Below are 16,928 nucleotides of genomic sequence, written 5' to 3' on the forward strand. Positions count from 1 at the left end.
CACTGATAACACTATACTCTAGAGAAGTACCGGGATTCCAAGTTAAACGAATACTCTAGGCAAGGTATACTCTAGCTCCGACTATAATACTCACTCAAGTTCTAGGATAAAAAATATTGAGACGTCTTTCTGGGACTGAGCCTCTTACACGATTGTAGACTGTTATATTCAAGTTTGAAACCTCTAGGAGAAATATTAGCAAAGCGTCTTACTGGCACAACGCTTCTTACAAGTTTGTGGCTGTAATATACAAATTTGCAACCTGGATGAGAAATGTTAGCAGACGTTCCTGGCACCGTGCCTCTTTCCAAATTGGAGCTGTGATATTCAACTTCGAAACTTCGATGTTAGCAAAATGTCTTTCTGGCTCCGCACCTCTTATCTGTAATATTTGAGGCTGAAACTTCCAGGATAATTTAAGGGCTTCTAGCACCGCGCCTCTTACAAGATTGTATCTATAATAATATTTTAGTTGAAAACTTCCAGGATGAATAATGTGTTTCTGGTACCGCGCGCTATAATACAGTAGAGACTCCACCAAAAACACCACCGATCAGCTGACTCGCATGTACAGAGTACAGACTTGTGACCACAGAGTAAAAGGTGTGTCTTCACCACAGCGACGGAAGAAGCTGACTGAAGACTGGTGTGGTTCTGTGGATGGATAAACTGTGGATGTCCTTCCTTCCTTCCTTCCTTCCTCTATGCGGGAACTATCCAGTGGGCCCTACTCCCTCCAGTTGAACCCCCCTCCCCTCACACTAGTCCACCGGGTGTTATGGGCGGCAAAATTGTTGGACACTTGATTCAGGTGCCTGCTGATAGGTTCTTGTTGCGGTTTACATTTTTACGGTGGAGTAATCTTAAAATGATTTACTTGAAATCATCATTTGTGGACTTGATAACAAATTTAATAAGGTATAGGTAATACTCAGCTATAAGGTAAGATATACTCAGCTGAATTGATAACTTGATAACAAATTCAATAACAGTAGTAGATTGACACGGCTGTTGAGGTGCGTACAGATATACGTGCCGCGAACATGAGCAATTCACTTTTAATCAGCTGACTATATCTGTATTTCTACAGAAACGTTGAGATACAGATATAAAAAGCTTGGCATCAGCTGATTAAAAGTGAATGCTCATGTTCGCGGCGCTTATATCTGTACGCACCTCAACAACCGTGTCAATCTACTACTGTTATTGAATTTATTATCAAGTTATCAATTCACTTTTAATCAGCTGACTATATCTGTATTTTTACAGAAACGTTAAGATACAGTTATAAAAAGCTTGGCATCAGCTGATTAAAAGTGAATTGCTCATGCTCGCGGCGCGTAAATCTGTACGCACCTTTACGTTTCCAACGTGGTTTACTCAGAGTGAAGATTGTTCGAATTTAGATTTTTACAAACCTAATTTAATGAAAAATAACACACTCACTAATCACTTGAAACTGTAAAATAATGATTAACATTGAACATTTTGATATAGGTACTTTAATTTAAATAAAAAAATAATGGCTCTCGAATGAAATCATATCGTTGGTCATGTCAACAATATGTTGATAATGTTGATCAAGTCGGTTTATCCATAATTGCCAGATAATATTTCTCGTGAGATCCGCTGATTGATTGCAATAGTTCAACAGCTGAACATTTCTGTCTCACTCCCACACACGCACTCGCATCTTCCGTTATCGACAGACGACGAAATCATTATCTGTTTTTCCATTGATGAATAATTATTATCCTTTTCATCTCCTTCAGCGAGTTTTCCCAGGAATGAGTTTATGTGAAATCGAATTTTTATATCATGAGCCTTCTATATTGAAAATTTTGTAAAAATCGTTAGAGCCGTTTTTTTCGAGATAACCAAATAACCAAATAGATGAATAAATACATATTTTTTATTAATTTGACTGCAATCTAACACTTTGGTTAATGAACAGTTCAATTCTAGCTTGGATTAATACGTTAAAGTTTGACATTAAAGGGGTATTCACTCCTTCACAGTCTAAGTGAGCAATGCCCATGCACTGTTTCTTTCAGAATCACTCTTACTATATTTGAACGAGATCTGTAGGCTTCTTCCTTTTCAGTCTTCTCACTGTATTAGATTTGTTAATGAGGTGTAGAGCTTGGATGTTCTGATGATTATGTAGAGTCTCTTCATGGATTCTGGCAGCCTTTGTGATCATGACATCGACTTCTTCCATCTGCAGGTCCCTGTGGAGGTCCGAGTTTCTGACAAAGTATGGAGCATTGACAGCATTCCTCAAAACCTTGTTCTGGAGTCTCTGGATGGTGTTGATGTTACTTTTTCTTGCACAGCCCCACAGCTGGATGCCATACAACCACACAGGCTGAAGAATTTGTCTATACAATAGTAATTTATTGTAGGTTGAAAGGCTTGAATTTCTCCCCAATAACCAGTACATTTTCGAGTATTTGAAATTCAGTTCTTCTTTCTTTTTCTTGACGTGTGACTTCCATCGTGGTTTTGCATCTAGTGTAATTCAAGATACTTAGCTTCATTTGCAAACGGAACTTCTTTGTTGTTCAATCTTATTGGGATGTACACATAATGCCTATTTGTGAAGAAAACATGTGTGGACTTGCTTTCATTCAACTTAATCCGCCAGGTTCTAGTCAATTTCTCAATTTTATTGATGGCTTCTTGCGCTTTACTTGTAGCTTCCTCATTAGTTTCTCCAACTGCTAGGACAGCTGTGTCATCTGCAAAGGTTGCAATAGTGTCATTTCCTGGCACACGAAGATCGCTGGTGTAGAGCAGGTACAGAGTTGGGCCCAATACACTTCCTTGAGGTATAAATACATATATACAGAAATTGCTCGCTAGTATAATGAGATAACTATGTCATTAAATAGTAGTACAAACCGAGGTCCTTCATGACCAGACCGCTCCATCTGATGTAGATTTCCAAGTCCATCTGATAACAATGCTCCTTGTATTTCGATAATACCTAATTTCTAGCTTTAACCATCTTCACTAACTATAGCCATTGCTATCTATTGCCATTGTCTATATAACTTACAGTGAGGTCGTCGCTATAATGGCAGTGGAGGAAGATAGCAGAACAACGTTGCCGATTCTCTGTCTTGCCAATGCCTTTCATGGACGGTAGCTGATACATGATGTAATATTAACTGTTCATTCATCTCTGTTCATTATATTTTTATTTATTGCCAGATCGGTTTTGAACATTTTATCAATGAAATATGTCATCTCAATTTTGAAAATGAATTATTAAATCATTGAAGAATAAAATGTAATTGATTATTTCAAACAAGAATTAACAGAATGAGTTGTAACGGTATTAGCTATCCTGTATAGAAGGCAATGGTAAGACAGAGAATCGACAACTTTGATCTCCTCTCTCCACTGCCATTATTTTAACATGAACCTCACTGTCATACCTAACTGCTAAATCAGTTTTGAAAACTATATTTAGGTCCACGTTATAATGGCAGTGGAGAAAGATAGGAGAAAAACGTTGCCGATCCTCTATCTTGTCAATGAAATAATCAATTATATTCTATTGAGCAAGAAATTATATTTTTCAATAATTTCATGATGAATTTTCATGATTAAGATGAAATATATTGTTAATTAATTATTTATTCTACATTGTTAGAGACGATCTGGCAACAGAGCAAAGCAAGAAAGAGATAGCGCTATTTGCTTTGTTGAATGATAGACAAGGATAGCAATACCATTGCTAATCAAACACTGTCATTATAACCTGGACCTCACTATAGTATATTCCAGTGACTGACCTTTGGTGAGTGGAGAGGTGAATGAAATGCTAATGCATCATCTCAACACTGAACACTCTCTCAAACGTTTGGTCACTTTTGAATGAACTCGTAGCAAAACGACGAAAAAAACCGTTGCAGAGAAAAACGTTGAAACAGTGTTCAAAGATACAGTATCATAATGCACCGACTCAAACTAACCTGTGGCTGGGTAGCCTATTAGCCGTGCATAATGCACACGGAGAAGGAGAGGCCGAAAAAAGAAGAAGAAGAGGAGAAGGAAGAAGAAGAAAAAAAGGAAAAGATGACGGAAAAGTAGAAGAAAAGAAGATGAAGATGACTTAGGCGTAAAGAAGAAGGAGAAGGAAAAGAAGAAGAGGAAGAAGAAGAAGAAGAAGAAGAAAAGAAGATGAAGCAGACGAAGAAGAAAAGAAGGAGGAGGGGGAAAAGAAGAAGAGGAAGAAGAAGAAGAAGATGAAGGGAGAAGATGATGAAGGAGTAGAAGAGAAGAAGATGAAGATGACTTAGGCGTAAAGAAGAAGGAGAAGGAAAAGAAGAAGAGAAGATGATGAAGATTGAGAAGAAAAGAAGAAGGAGGAGAAGAAAAAGATTATGAAGGAGTAGGAGGTGGAGGAGGAGAAGAAGAAGATGGAGAAGAAGAAGAAGAAGAAGAAGAAAAGAAGAAGGAGGAGGAAAGAAGAAAAGAAGGGAGAAGATAACGAAGAAGTAGAAGAAAGGACGAGGAAGAAAAGAAGAAAATGATGATGATGAAGATTACGAAGAGAAAGAAGAGGACGATTACGAAGAAAAGAAGAAGGATGAGAAGAAGGAGGAGAAGAAAAAGATTATGAAGGAGTAGGAGGTGGAGGAGGAGAAGAAGAAGATGGAGAAGAAGAAGAAGAAGAAGAAGAAAAGAAGAAGGAGGAGGAAAGAAGAAAAGAAGGGAGAAGATAACGAAGAAGTAGAAGAAAGGACGAGGAAGAAAAGAAGAAAATGATGATGATGAAGATTACGAAGAGAAAGAAGAGGACGATTACGAAGAAAAGAAGAAGAAGGTGAAGAAGAATAAGAATAAGAAGAAGAAGAAGAAGAAGAAGATAAAGAAGAATGAGAAAAGAAGAAGGAGGAGGAAAAGAAAAAAAGGAGATTTAAATGGAGAATTAGCAAAACGAATAAAAAGTTTTGAATGAGCCAAACCAAATCATCGGAGTATCAGACCGCCAAAGTGGTCTCTATACTCTCTATAGTGAGGTCCACGTTATAATGACAGTATTTGATCAACTTTGGTTTTGTTATACTTGTCTATCATTCGACAAAGCCGGTGGTACTATCCTTTTCTAGGTTCACAACGATGCCAATTATGTTTTTGACAGTGTAGAAATATAATTAATTGATGCAGAGAATCGGCATCGCTATTCTCCTATCTTTATCCACTGCCATTATAACGTGGACCTCACTATAGTCTCTACTACTGTTCCACTCAACAGCACACACACACACACCTACATAGACAACATACAACAACCAACAACATCCATCCCAACAACATGAAGAGAGCTTCTTCTTATTCTTCCTCCTTTTTTCTCTATTTTTCTTCTTCATATTCTTTTTCTTCTTCTTCTTCTTCTCTTCTTCTTCTTCTTCTTCTTCTTCTTCAACTTTTTCTTTTTAATCAGAAGATGCAGCATAAAACTTTATTATTCGTCATCACTCAATTTTCGTCTATATTTTTTCTTCGTCCTTCATCTTTGATAATACTACTTATCCTCTTTCCTATTCTCTTCCACAACCTCCTCTTCCTCCTCCTCCTCCTCCTACTCCTCCTACACTTCTCATTCCTCATCCTCTTTCTCATCTTCATCCTCATCCAACTTCTCCTCCAGTTTCTCATCCTCCTCCTTTTCCTTCTCCCGCACCTACTCACCCTTCTAATCTTCTTCTTCTTCTTCTCCGTCTCTTTTTTCTATATTTTCTTTTTCTTTCTAGCATTTTTCTTGTCACCCTCTTCATCCTCCTCCTTCTCATTCACCCCGTCTCATTCACCTACTCCTACCAAAATTTTTCTTCTCCGTCTCATTTATCTCCAATACCTTTTTCTTCTTATTCCTCATCCTATTCTTCCTCTTCTCACTTTCTACTCTTCTTCCTCTTCTTTCCTTCTTCCATTTCTCCTTTTTCTTCATCATTAGTATGTCTGTCTAGTCTCTTCATCTCTCTCTTTTTCAGCAGACAAAACATTAAAAAAGTGACGGCATTCGTGCGTGCTTGCGCGTCTCAAAGTAAGACCACACAAAGCGCTTCACTCTCTCACACACTCTCTCTCAGTCACTCTTTCTCTCTCTCTCTCTCTCTCACTCTCTCAGTCAATCTCTCACTCACTCATTGTCTCTCTTACTCTCTCTCTTTCGCTCTCATACTCCCTCTCCAACACTCTCCCACACTCTCTCTCACTCACTCTTTGTCTCTCTTTCGCTCTCTCACTCCCTCTTCCGCACTCTCTCACTCACTCTTTGTCTCTCTCTCTTGCTCTCTAACTCCCTCTCCCGTACTCTCTCACTCTTCCCTCTCTCTCACCCTCTCTCTTTCCCTCTATCTCACACTCTTTCTTTCCACGATAACTCTCTTTCTCTTCTTCTTCGACTCTCTCTCTCACGCTCACTCTCGCACACAGACGCACTTATGATCGCGTAGAAGAGAGGGTGTATTCGCACATATAAGCCAAAAGGCATTAATCCTGTAAAGTACCAAGTACCTACATGCCTGCTTATATTTTTAAAGCCCTCCTCTTCAGCTTGTGTTCGGAGATTTGTGTTTTCTTTGCGTTGTTCGACGTCTGTGCTGTGCTGCCTTTGCTTTGCCAGCTATAATTTTCTTGGCCAAAGCTGTTTCACCTGTGTTTGCATATTTAGCCTGGCAGGAGAGTCTCATACGGTACTCAGCACACCCATAACCAACTGTTTCTCACAGTAATTCACATTTGCTCGTTTCTAACTTTATTCCTTTGCTCTTTCTGTGTTTTTCTTCTCCTTCAGTGAGGTCCACGCTATAATGGCAGTATTGTCTATCATTCTTGTATCATCTACAAATCATCTTCGTGTTGAGTGGTAGAGAGGACTTAAAAGTCCTAACTCCGCCTAATAAAGAATTTTTTTCATTTCATTTCGTGTCATCTTTGTATCATCTTCCTAAAGTGAGGTCAACGTATCTTCTTATTCTCCTCCTTTTTCTTCTTCTTCTTCTTCTTCTTCTTCTCCTCCACATCCTCCTCCTCCTCATCCTTCTTCTCTTCTCTTCCTCTTCTCCTCTACATCATCCTAATCCACCTTAGCCTCTTTTACATTAATTTAGTCTTACACTTTCTTCGTCATCTTGTAACCTCGTTCTCTTCTTCATCCTCTTCCATCTAACTCTTTCCCACTTTTACTCGTACTTCTCTTTTGTCATCCAATAGTTTCTGTACCTTTTCTTCGTATAAATTTAAAAATTTCACGCCAGAAATCGGGTATTTACTGATGTGATGGTGGTAAAAAACTATCTAATAGTGGTTTTAAAAATTCAACGTTGACATGCTAAACTGTCTTGTTCCTCCTCCTCCTCCTCCTCCTCCACATCTTTTCAGTATTATCTATCATGCTCTTCGTTTTCTTCCTCCCTTTCTTTCCTTCGTGTTCGTAGCCTCCTCCTTTCTCCCTCAGTTTTGGTAGAGAGGTAGTGGGGAGGATATTTTTGATATTCTTTCCGAAGAATGGACATTGATATGTCCAAAGCTCCGCAAATTCATGTAGATGCATAACAATATAATTATTATCTATAGTTATTATATTACAAATTGCTTTTTCTTATCATATACAGTTCAATAATTATTTTCTTAGTCTATATTATGTAAATTCATCTATAATTTTGCTGTATTGTAAGCTATTGTATATAAGTGTATAAGCCAGTATATATTGTAATCTACATAAATAAAGTACTCATTCAATCAATCAATCAATCAATCACTCTGCCCCATGTATCTTAGAAGAAGTCGCTATTCGCTAATCACTCTTCTCAGTTTTCTTCTTTTCTTCTTCTTCTTCTTCTTCTTCTTCTTCTTCTTCTTCTTCTTCTTCTTCTTCTTCTTCTTCTTCTTCTTCTTCTTCTTCTTCTTCTTCTTCTTCTTCTTCTTCTTTCTGTTCTTTTTTTGTTCTTCGTCTTCCTCTTCTTCCCCGTAATCTGCATTATGCACGGTTGCTCTCGCTAATTCACAGCAGGTGTATATTATTCCAGAGAGTGAGTGCATTATGCCTTTCAACTGGACAGCTTGAATGCTGTTTTTCCAGCCAAACTATTTTCTTATCTCTCTATCTGTGTAGCTTAGCTCACTCGGACGCAAAAAGGCAAACAGATTAGCCAGTTCCTTCTTTCTTCTACTAATACCCATCCCTAATCGTCTTCCTTGTCTATTCACAAGTCTTCCACATGAGTCCTAGATCTTCCCAAGTCTTGTAGTTCAAAGAAGACTTAAATACAAAATACAGTGTTGAACTCCAAGAATGTTGCATGTATCAATTAATTTAAGTTGGATAGTTCAATTAGAATGAAGATTACAAATCAATTTTCCTTGTATATGATTTATTTTCCTCTTAATTGTATAGAAAATGTTCCTCGAAAAAATACAAAGCTACGATAAAATCTAACGGAACGATGCGATTGATTTCCTCAATTGAGTTTATTTTTCATATTGGGCTATTAAACTTTATTTTAATTCAATTTCATTCATTTACATTAACCAATGCAGAAATCAAATACATGATTAGAAGAGGACCAACAGGCCTAGCCCAAAACTGTTCCCTTCCCGAATTTTGATAGTAGTAAGCCAATGTCTAAAAGGTAGGTTATGTTGCTTCTCTTTGAATCAAATCCGAGTCCAGAAATATACAAACCAAAATTTAGAATTTAATCAGATTTAAAACCGAAAATAATAAAAATATTGCACCAAACTGTAAACTGTAAAGTTTTGACTTTACATTGGAAGTAGACTCTGCTAGACTACTATAAACTATCTTTTACCTTGGGTTGTCGTTGTCCAATATAGCATGTAGAACTCTATTGGATTCTGGATTCAATAGTTTTGATTCATGCGTTAATCATAATGTAAAAAATTATGAGCATTATTCTTATAACATTCATCAAATTTATAAAAAATTCCGGAATTCCATTGCTAAAAATTTACGAAAACTTCAATAAATCTCGAACGAAGCTCAGTCAAATTTTATAACCAGCTCAATCAACGAAAATGAAATAAAAACACACATATATTGTCAAATTCTACAGTTTCATTTGGTACAGGACCATGGTTTCGTGACCACATGGTTTGGTCCTTTACACAAATAAAACTGTAGAATTTGACGATATATGTGTGTTTTTATTTCATTATGGAACGTTTCTACAACATCGACAGCGACTCAGTCGGATTTCTAAATCAACGAATTATTATATTCGAAATTTGTATATAATCAAACCGGTATTAATCGGTTTAACATCAAAGTTTAGCAAAATTCTGAAAATTTGTTGGTTAAAGTATAATTATGAAAATTTCAACAAAACCCAGTAAATACTATAAAGATCTATACTAGTCCAGGCAACGAATGCTCAAAAAAGGTACCTATAGAGGGAGAGTCTGGAACACAATTTTCGACCCCCCAGCTCTTTTGATGATAGTGAGTGCTTAAACATATCAAAAATCCTCACTCCTACCCCCTGTGCTAAGGGGGTGGGGGTGGATTGAAAGTACCATACTACGGGTTTTGTGTTTATCTCGAACAATTTTCGTCTTTCTGAAATTTTTTGCCGAATACAAAATTAAAGCTTACAAATTAGCCTACAAGTTTCATTTGTCACATTTTGCAGAAGAACCCTTCCGGCTCCGATTTTTTCATCTTTACGGCCTTATAACTTTTTAATGTTAGATTGAAAAAATCCGTGCTAGTCATGAGCTCATAGAGCATCATATTCTATTTAATTTAATGCATTTCATAATTTTGCGCGTCCCCCACTACGATTGTTGCAGCCGTGTTGAGTGTAAAATCTTTAGTTTAACATCAATTGACAGGACAATTTCGAGGGGATGTTTGGACTTCGTAGCTTTGTTAGGACTACTTAGAAGGTAAACATATCAAAAGTCCTCATCCCTATCCCTTGTGTTTAAGGGATGAGGGTAGTTTAAAAGTTGTATTTTTCTCATTTCTGGCTTACACGCATGTATCTTGAAAACAATGCATTTCAGCGACTTGACTAACTGAGCAAAAAATCTGGTGTGGCGCACTCACACAACTTTCCTTGCCGTTATGAAAATTTATCACCTGACGCTAGTGTTCCCGCGCATCTCAAATCTACTATTCAAAGATCTAAGCCAGCTGGTGACAGGACTATAACGCTGGAGACACACGAGGTCTGCTATCTCTTCATAGTGAATAATTTAATAGAATCAACAGTTGCCAACAGTTTGCAATTGAATAATCACATTCTATCGAATTTCGAGCTTATTTTTGATTTTAGGTGAAAATGTTACTGAACATTAATTGTAGAGATTTTCATGCTCAATCTTTTCCACTTGAATTTTTTTGTTTAAATTGTATCTGAAGCCTGTTAATTGGAAATCTAAAATCAAACATTACATAGATGGGATGGAGCTCCTGAAATTTTTACAGATATGAGACAGAGCTTATCATCGGCTATTTTGGGTATGAATTTGATCAAAATCTTTGGAGCCGTTTTTGAGAAAATCGCGAAAAACCCTGTTTTTGACAATATTTTCGCCATTCCAGCCGCCATCTTGAATTGCATTTGATCGAAATTGTTCGTGTCGGATCCTTATATTGTAAGGACCTTATGTTCCAAATGTCAAGTCATTCCGTTAATTGGGGATGAGATATCGTATACACAGGCACACATACACTCATACACACACACACACACACATTCAGACCAATACCCAAAAACCACTTTTTTGGACTCAGGGGACCTCGAAACGTATAGAAATTTAGAAATTGGGGTACCTTAATTTTTTTCGGAAAGCATTACTTTCCTCACCTATGGTAAACAAGTAAACCTATGGTAAGGAAAGTAATAAGCTAGATACATTTTTTACAAGTTTTGTAAGTTTCAAGTTTCAAGTCTCAAGTTAAACCAACGAGTATAATACTGAAATTGTGGTTGAGTTGTTGAGCAGCCATTCATTCTAATGCAAATTAATCACCCTCATATCCTTCGATGGAAATTTCTAAAGGAAAGTAGTGCTAAGCGCTCACAGGTGTGAACTCATCACCATCCTTGCATAACTGCAATAACAATCGATTAACTGGAGTAATACATGTTGCAAACATGTGGGTAATCGTAAAATCTTGTGGTAATGTTACACTTAATTGGATCACTCATCACTCACGCATGCGCATTCACTAACACGAATCTGTCACTTTCCAACAACAGAATACAAATCATTTGTAGGCTACATACATTTATTAACCTTCAACCTTTTTCTTATCTGTTAATTCAACCTTTTATCAAGAGAATTACATTTTAATAATTTGATTGCATGGGAAGAGATGTTATGATATTTCTTCATAATTGGAAGAATAGACATTGATTATTATGTTAATACCACAACTCCATAATTGATTTTGAACAGATATATTATAGTGGTATTGGCTGGCAACACCAATGTCTTAAGCTGCGTACACATATACGCTCTTCCAACCCGCACCGAGCACGCTCCTCCCTCGTACCGCCCTCGTACCGCCCTCGTTCCTCCATCGAACTACAGTCGCGCCGCCCACGCACCCATCATGAACGTTACGGAAGATGTTAAGCTGCGTACACATATTCACGCTTCCAAGCAGCACCAAGCACGCTCCTCCCTCGTACCGCCCTCGTACCTCCCTCGTACCACCATCGAGCCACAGTCGCACCGCCAACGCACCCATCATGAACTTCATGGAAGATGTTAGATCTTCTCGCGTTCCCCGGTCGAACCATTGTTGCTCCCCGGTCGATCATCAATCGCTCTGCCGGAGTGACGTTCGGTTGTGGAGCAGAGCGAAAGTCTGTACGCACCTTTACTCTTACAATTTAGATTCCAAGATTTGAATCTTTCATCAAGATTCAATTTTGTTTATTTAGTTTATGCTTCTATGTGCTTACAACATTGTAAAAAAATCATTCGTTTTTCGATCGGTGTATCATGTTATAAAAACAATTATGTTTTATAAGGTCTGTTGCACATAATGTTTCCATAACATCAATTTTATTTCATTTATGTACAATCGACTTAGTGCAAACTATTTTTCACCCATATCACTCAATTCTAAATTAAAGTTTAAAGCAGTTTGAGCGAGTGTCTGATGTTTTTAATTTGACTCGCATACTCGACCTGTTACTCGAGATTAAATTTGGCTAAACCTCGTTTAGACCTATTTAAGATTCACTGAATTTTCCCTTCACTTTAAGCAACAAATTTTCAGAACTTCGTTCAGACCTATATGAGATCGAATAATTGTGTGTGTATATAATGAATGAATGATTAAATATATATTCTCCTGCAGTATATCACTCGTGTGGCATTCATAGTATGAATAATAATATTGTATAGTATATATATTGTAAAACATTTCTTAAATGTGATTCCACTTATATAATGTGTATATTTCTAGCTTCCTCTATACTTTACGTATGAGTTAGTATCCAAAGCTATAATAGAATGAGGATCATGATGGTATTGTGTAACTTTGCCATTCAGGAAGTTTATAGTTTTCCCACATTGTTGCGGCTAGATTATGGGATCAAGTAGGAAATAGGCAGGTAGTTTGCCGAGTGTGGAAATTGAGGAAAATAGGATGAAAGTAAATAGATGTTATGGAAACTGGAAAGTGTAACAGAGATGTAAAGTGAGTGAAATGGGATTGTCTAATTAAATATTCACATTACATTTAATTAAATCACAGTTATCGGGAAGAACCAAAATTATCACTTTTTCCGAAATAGATATTGTTAAATGAACTATTATAGAAATAACTAGTACCCCTTCAAACTTTTTCACATAAAGTACACTTGAAAATGGCATTAATGCTGAAACTGATAGTGTTCATGCGAAAAAGTTTAAAAGGCTTCTACCTACTAATTTCTATAATTGACCGAGCGAAGTGAGGTCTAAGATTCAAGTCGACGGTTTGGCATTTCTCTTAATGTTTAAATGTTTATATGTTGCGCATTTACGGAGAAACGCGGTAATAGATTTTTATGAAATTTGACAGATATGTTCCTTTTTTAATTGCGCGTCGACGTATATACAAGGTTTTTGGAAATTTTGCATTTCAAGGATAATATAAAAGTAAAAAGGAGCCTCCTTCATACGCCAATATTAGAGTAAAAATCTGTTCACAGAACTACTAGTAATTAAACAATTCAAGTAGACCAATTGTAGTACTTTATTGGAATTGTTTATATTTTTTATTTTGAAATCTTCTGATGAACGTTATTGTTCCAGTAGAAGGTACGTAATAAGTCTACAGTAGGTGATTGAGTCTATCGTTATGGAGTAGGCCTGAAACAATTCCCTTTGAATGCCTCAATGAATCCCATTCATCCATTGTCCTTTTCATGATATTGGAATCATGGGCATGACCTCTCTATGACTGTCTCTGAAATGACTTGACTAGTTGTCATCAAAGACAATTATCATGATTAGCTTAATTTTTCTGTATATTATTCTATTTATCTATGAATAATGACTTGTTATGTGCGTCTTATCGAGTCGAATTGAAAGTGAACGTTTTGCGTCTTATTGTTTCGAATTGAACGTGTTTTGTTGAGTCTGTTTTCTATAATTTTGTTGTATTCATTTTTGGTTATTGTGTTTAGATGGGTTACTTTGAGTTGAATTAGGGTACCTATATTGTATTTAAATACAATATAACTTGAAAATGGCCAAAGTAGGCAGAAACTAGTTGTTTGAAATATTTTAAAGTTTTAAATGTTTTAAATAAAGAGTTACTTCATGTTTTTATTAATTTTATTGTATTAAGTATTCAATCATTACCGTTTTACAATGTAGGCTATAATATTTTAAAGAGTTGAAAATAGATTATTGAACATTCGTGATGAAAATTTAATATTTTGAAAAGTTACTGAATACTTCTTCAGTTTTCTGATCGATTTAATAAAAAATAAATAAATTTTACAAATGATGCTTCAAATCTGTCTTAAAATGTATCTTACGGTACTACATGGAAGATCTTTACTTCAATCATTTTCCAAAATTGTTGTACATAATCTACTAATCTATTCCTTCTTGAGTTTTCTTGATAGTGGAACTCGATAGAAATAAATCTCATAGCTCGCCTCTTAAATCTCGTTACAACAGTTGCATTACTTTTCAGATGTAGGAAAAACTGCAGAAAACAGGTAGTAATCAAGATGCTTATGTGTGTGGTTACAATTACTAAGTACGAGAGTACAGTTTGTATGTGTGTGCGTGTTTGTAATACACAACATGCACACCTAGGCACGCGCAAAATGAGACAAAAAATGTAAAAAATCGACAACTTGTCTGAGGATCGCACAAGTTGAACTTTCAACGACATGCCAACTCATCGACAGACTTACGATCAACTTTTACGAACTTACTTTGAAACTTGACCGCCGATACTCATACCGCAGCAACTGACTGACAACTTTTTCTGGCTCTCATTCATTTTATTGAATCTCTCCATTTTGTTTTTGTCCCCTGGAATTTTATCCCCTTCACGGAGATATACCACCCACCAAGTTCAAAAAGTCTTTGAAGTTGAACGACGTCTGAATTATAGCGGCACATTATTCATCACATGTCGATTATTTTTCAAGTTTTTGTAGGATTTTTGGAATTTTTACAACTCAATCAGTGATTATTTTGAAGTTTTTGTGGGATTTTCGAATTGAATACAACTCAATTATTGTCGATGATAATTTTCGAGTTTTTGTCGGATTGATGAAATTGAACACAACGCTTGCTTCCGATTATGGTTGACACAATAAATAATGAACAAAAATTAAATCAAATTCTGTTGAGAAATGTCTCAATTGAGGCGGCGTCCTTTTAAACCTGTGTTTTTCAATGTCTGTGTTATCGAGACACAGATACGGTTTACAAGTTTTAAAAGGGTTCCAAAATGTTTTTCAAAAACCGTTTCAAAAGCACATCTTGTTGAAATGTATTTACTGTATTGAGAGTTGCAAAAATATTGCAGTTCAGTCCAATGTACGAAGGATCTTCAAATTTATTATTTATTTATTTAATCATACAGAATTACACAACTTACAGAAAATTATCACATGCTAAAACGCCCAAAACGGTTTAAAACGGATCTCAATAATTGACCGAACGAAGTGAGGTCTAACATTCAAGTCAACGATTTGGCATTTCTCTCAATGTTTAAATTTTAAACATTTATATGTTTATATGTTGCGCATTTACGGCGAAACGCGGTAATAGATTTTCATGAAATTTGAAAGGTATGTTCCTTTTTTAATTGCGCGTCGACGTATATACGAGGTTTTTGGAAATTTTGCATTTCAAGGATAATATAAAAGGAAAAAGGAGCCTCCTTCATACGCCAATATTAGAGTAAAAATCAGACTACAGAATTATTCATCATAAATCAGCTGACAAGTGATTACACAGATGTCTGGAGAAGCCAGTCTATTACTGTATTTGTATAAGGTCTATAGTTTCAATCAAAGACCTTGAATATATAATATGCATCTTTAAGCTGGGTTTTACACCAAAGTTATTAGCAAAATGTTAATAACTTAATCCTTATAGATTCTATGAGATTGAACGTTGACAAACACACATGTTCATCATGTGCATGATAAGTTATGTTCATTATAATATAATCTATAAGGATTGAGATATTAACATTTTGTTAATAAATTTGGTTTAATCGCAGCTTTAAGGTCTTTGGTTTCAATATTTTGTTTTGCAGTCATGGTATTATTATGCGTGTCTATCAGTATCAATATTCTCACATTCGAAAAAACTAATTTATTAGGTGATTAAAAATAATCAAATAAACTAAATAATGCTGAAGTAATTATAATATTGTTGATTGAAAAAAATTAATATTCATTAGATGGAAAGATTATCACGGAACTGGATGAATATTATATAAATTCTGGATAACGAAATTTTCTTGTTTCATCATCATAACCTTCAAGTTTAAAACTTTCATCTAAATTATTATTCATTAATTGTGATGGCGCAGTGTTATTATTGCAACAGTTCTCTGCCAGCATCAGGTGACGTCGTTACTCGTTTTGGGTGTAATAATAAATTTCATTTTGGGTGCAGTCTCAAAGAATCTACATATCGTCGTATGTCGGAGGACGAGCGAAAGAAATGGCGTTGTTTCCATGTGTGTAAAAACTCGAAAGGGGCAACAGGGATCGGATCTCCAGGTAATGAAACCCCTAGAGATAATATTAATGATCCGGAAATTCGTACAATACTCCATTCTTTGAACACTAAATTAGCAAGTATTGAAACGACTGTTAATTCTGTACAGGCGAGTCAGGTGTTCATCACCTCTAAATATGATGAACTTCTCAATGAGATAAAAGTGCTACGTACCGAAAATAAAAACTTAACTAGTGAGATTGCCAAACTGAACAAACAGATTGGCGCTAAGGATATTATCATTAACGATCTTAGTATGAAGATTAATGATCTTGAACAATACGGTAGAAAAAATAACTTGGAAATTCACTGTCTTGATGCAACTCATAGGTCTCCGCTCGAGGATTTGAAACACATATCTGAGAAAATAAACTTGAACTTTAGAGAAAGTGATGTGAGTGCTACTCATAGACTACCTGTCCGAAAATCCACCACAAATTCATCAGAAAATGCTCCTGTGTTGATTGTGCAGTTTGTTTCGAAATTGGTTCGTGCTGAATGGCTTACTAAAGGCCGTGCAGCAAAACTAACTAACAAAATTCTAGGAAACCCGTCAGATAAATCGGTATTCTTTAATGAAAATCTCACAGCTTTTAATAAAAGATTGTTCGTGTAAACTAGGAATAAGGCAAGATCTCTTGGTTATAAGTTTGTATGGACCTCTCAGGGTAGAATTC

General features: G+C 36.0%; 1 protein-coding gene across 1 annotated transcript in view; it reads right to left on the reverse strand.

The window, feature by feature from the left end:
• LOC111051685 overlaps nt 1-16,928 on the reverse strand; it is a 96,392-nt gene that overhangs the window by 57,344 nt on the left and 22,120 nt on the right. The gene's annotated exons all lie outside the window — the stretch shown is intronic.

Source organism: Nilaparvata lugens, chromosome 10, assembly GCF_014356525.2.
Source record: "Nilaparvata lugens isolate BPH chromosome 10, ASM1435652v1, whole genome shotgun sequence".
In the NCBI taxonomy this organism is placed as follows: Eukaryota; Metazoa; Arthropoda; class Insecta; order Hemiptera; family Delphacidae; genus Nilaparvata; species Nilaparvata lugens.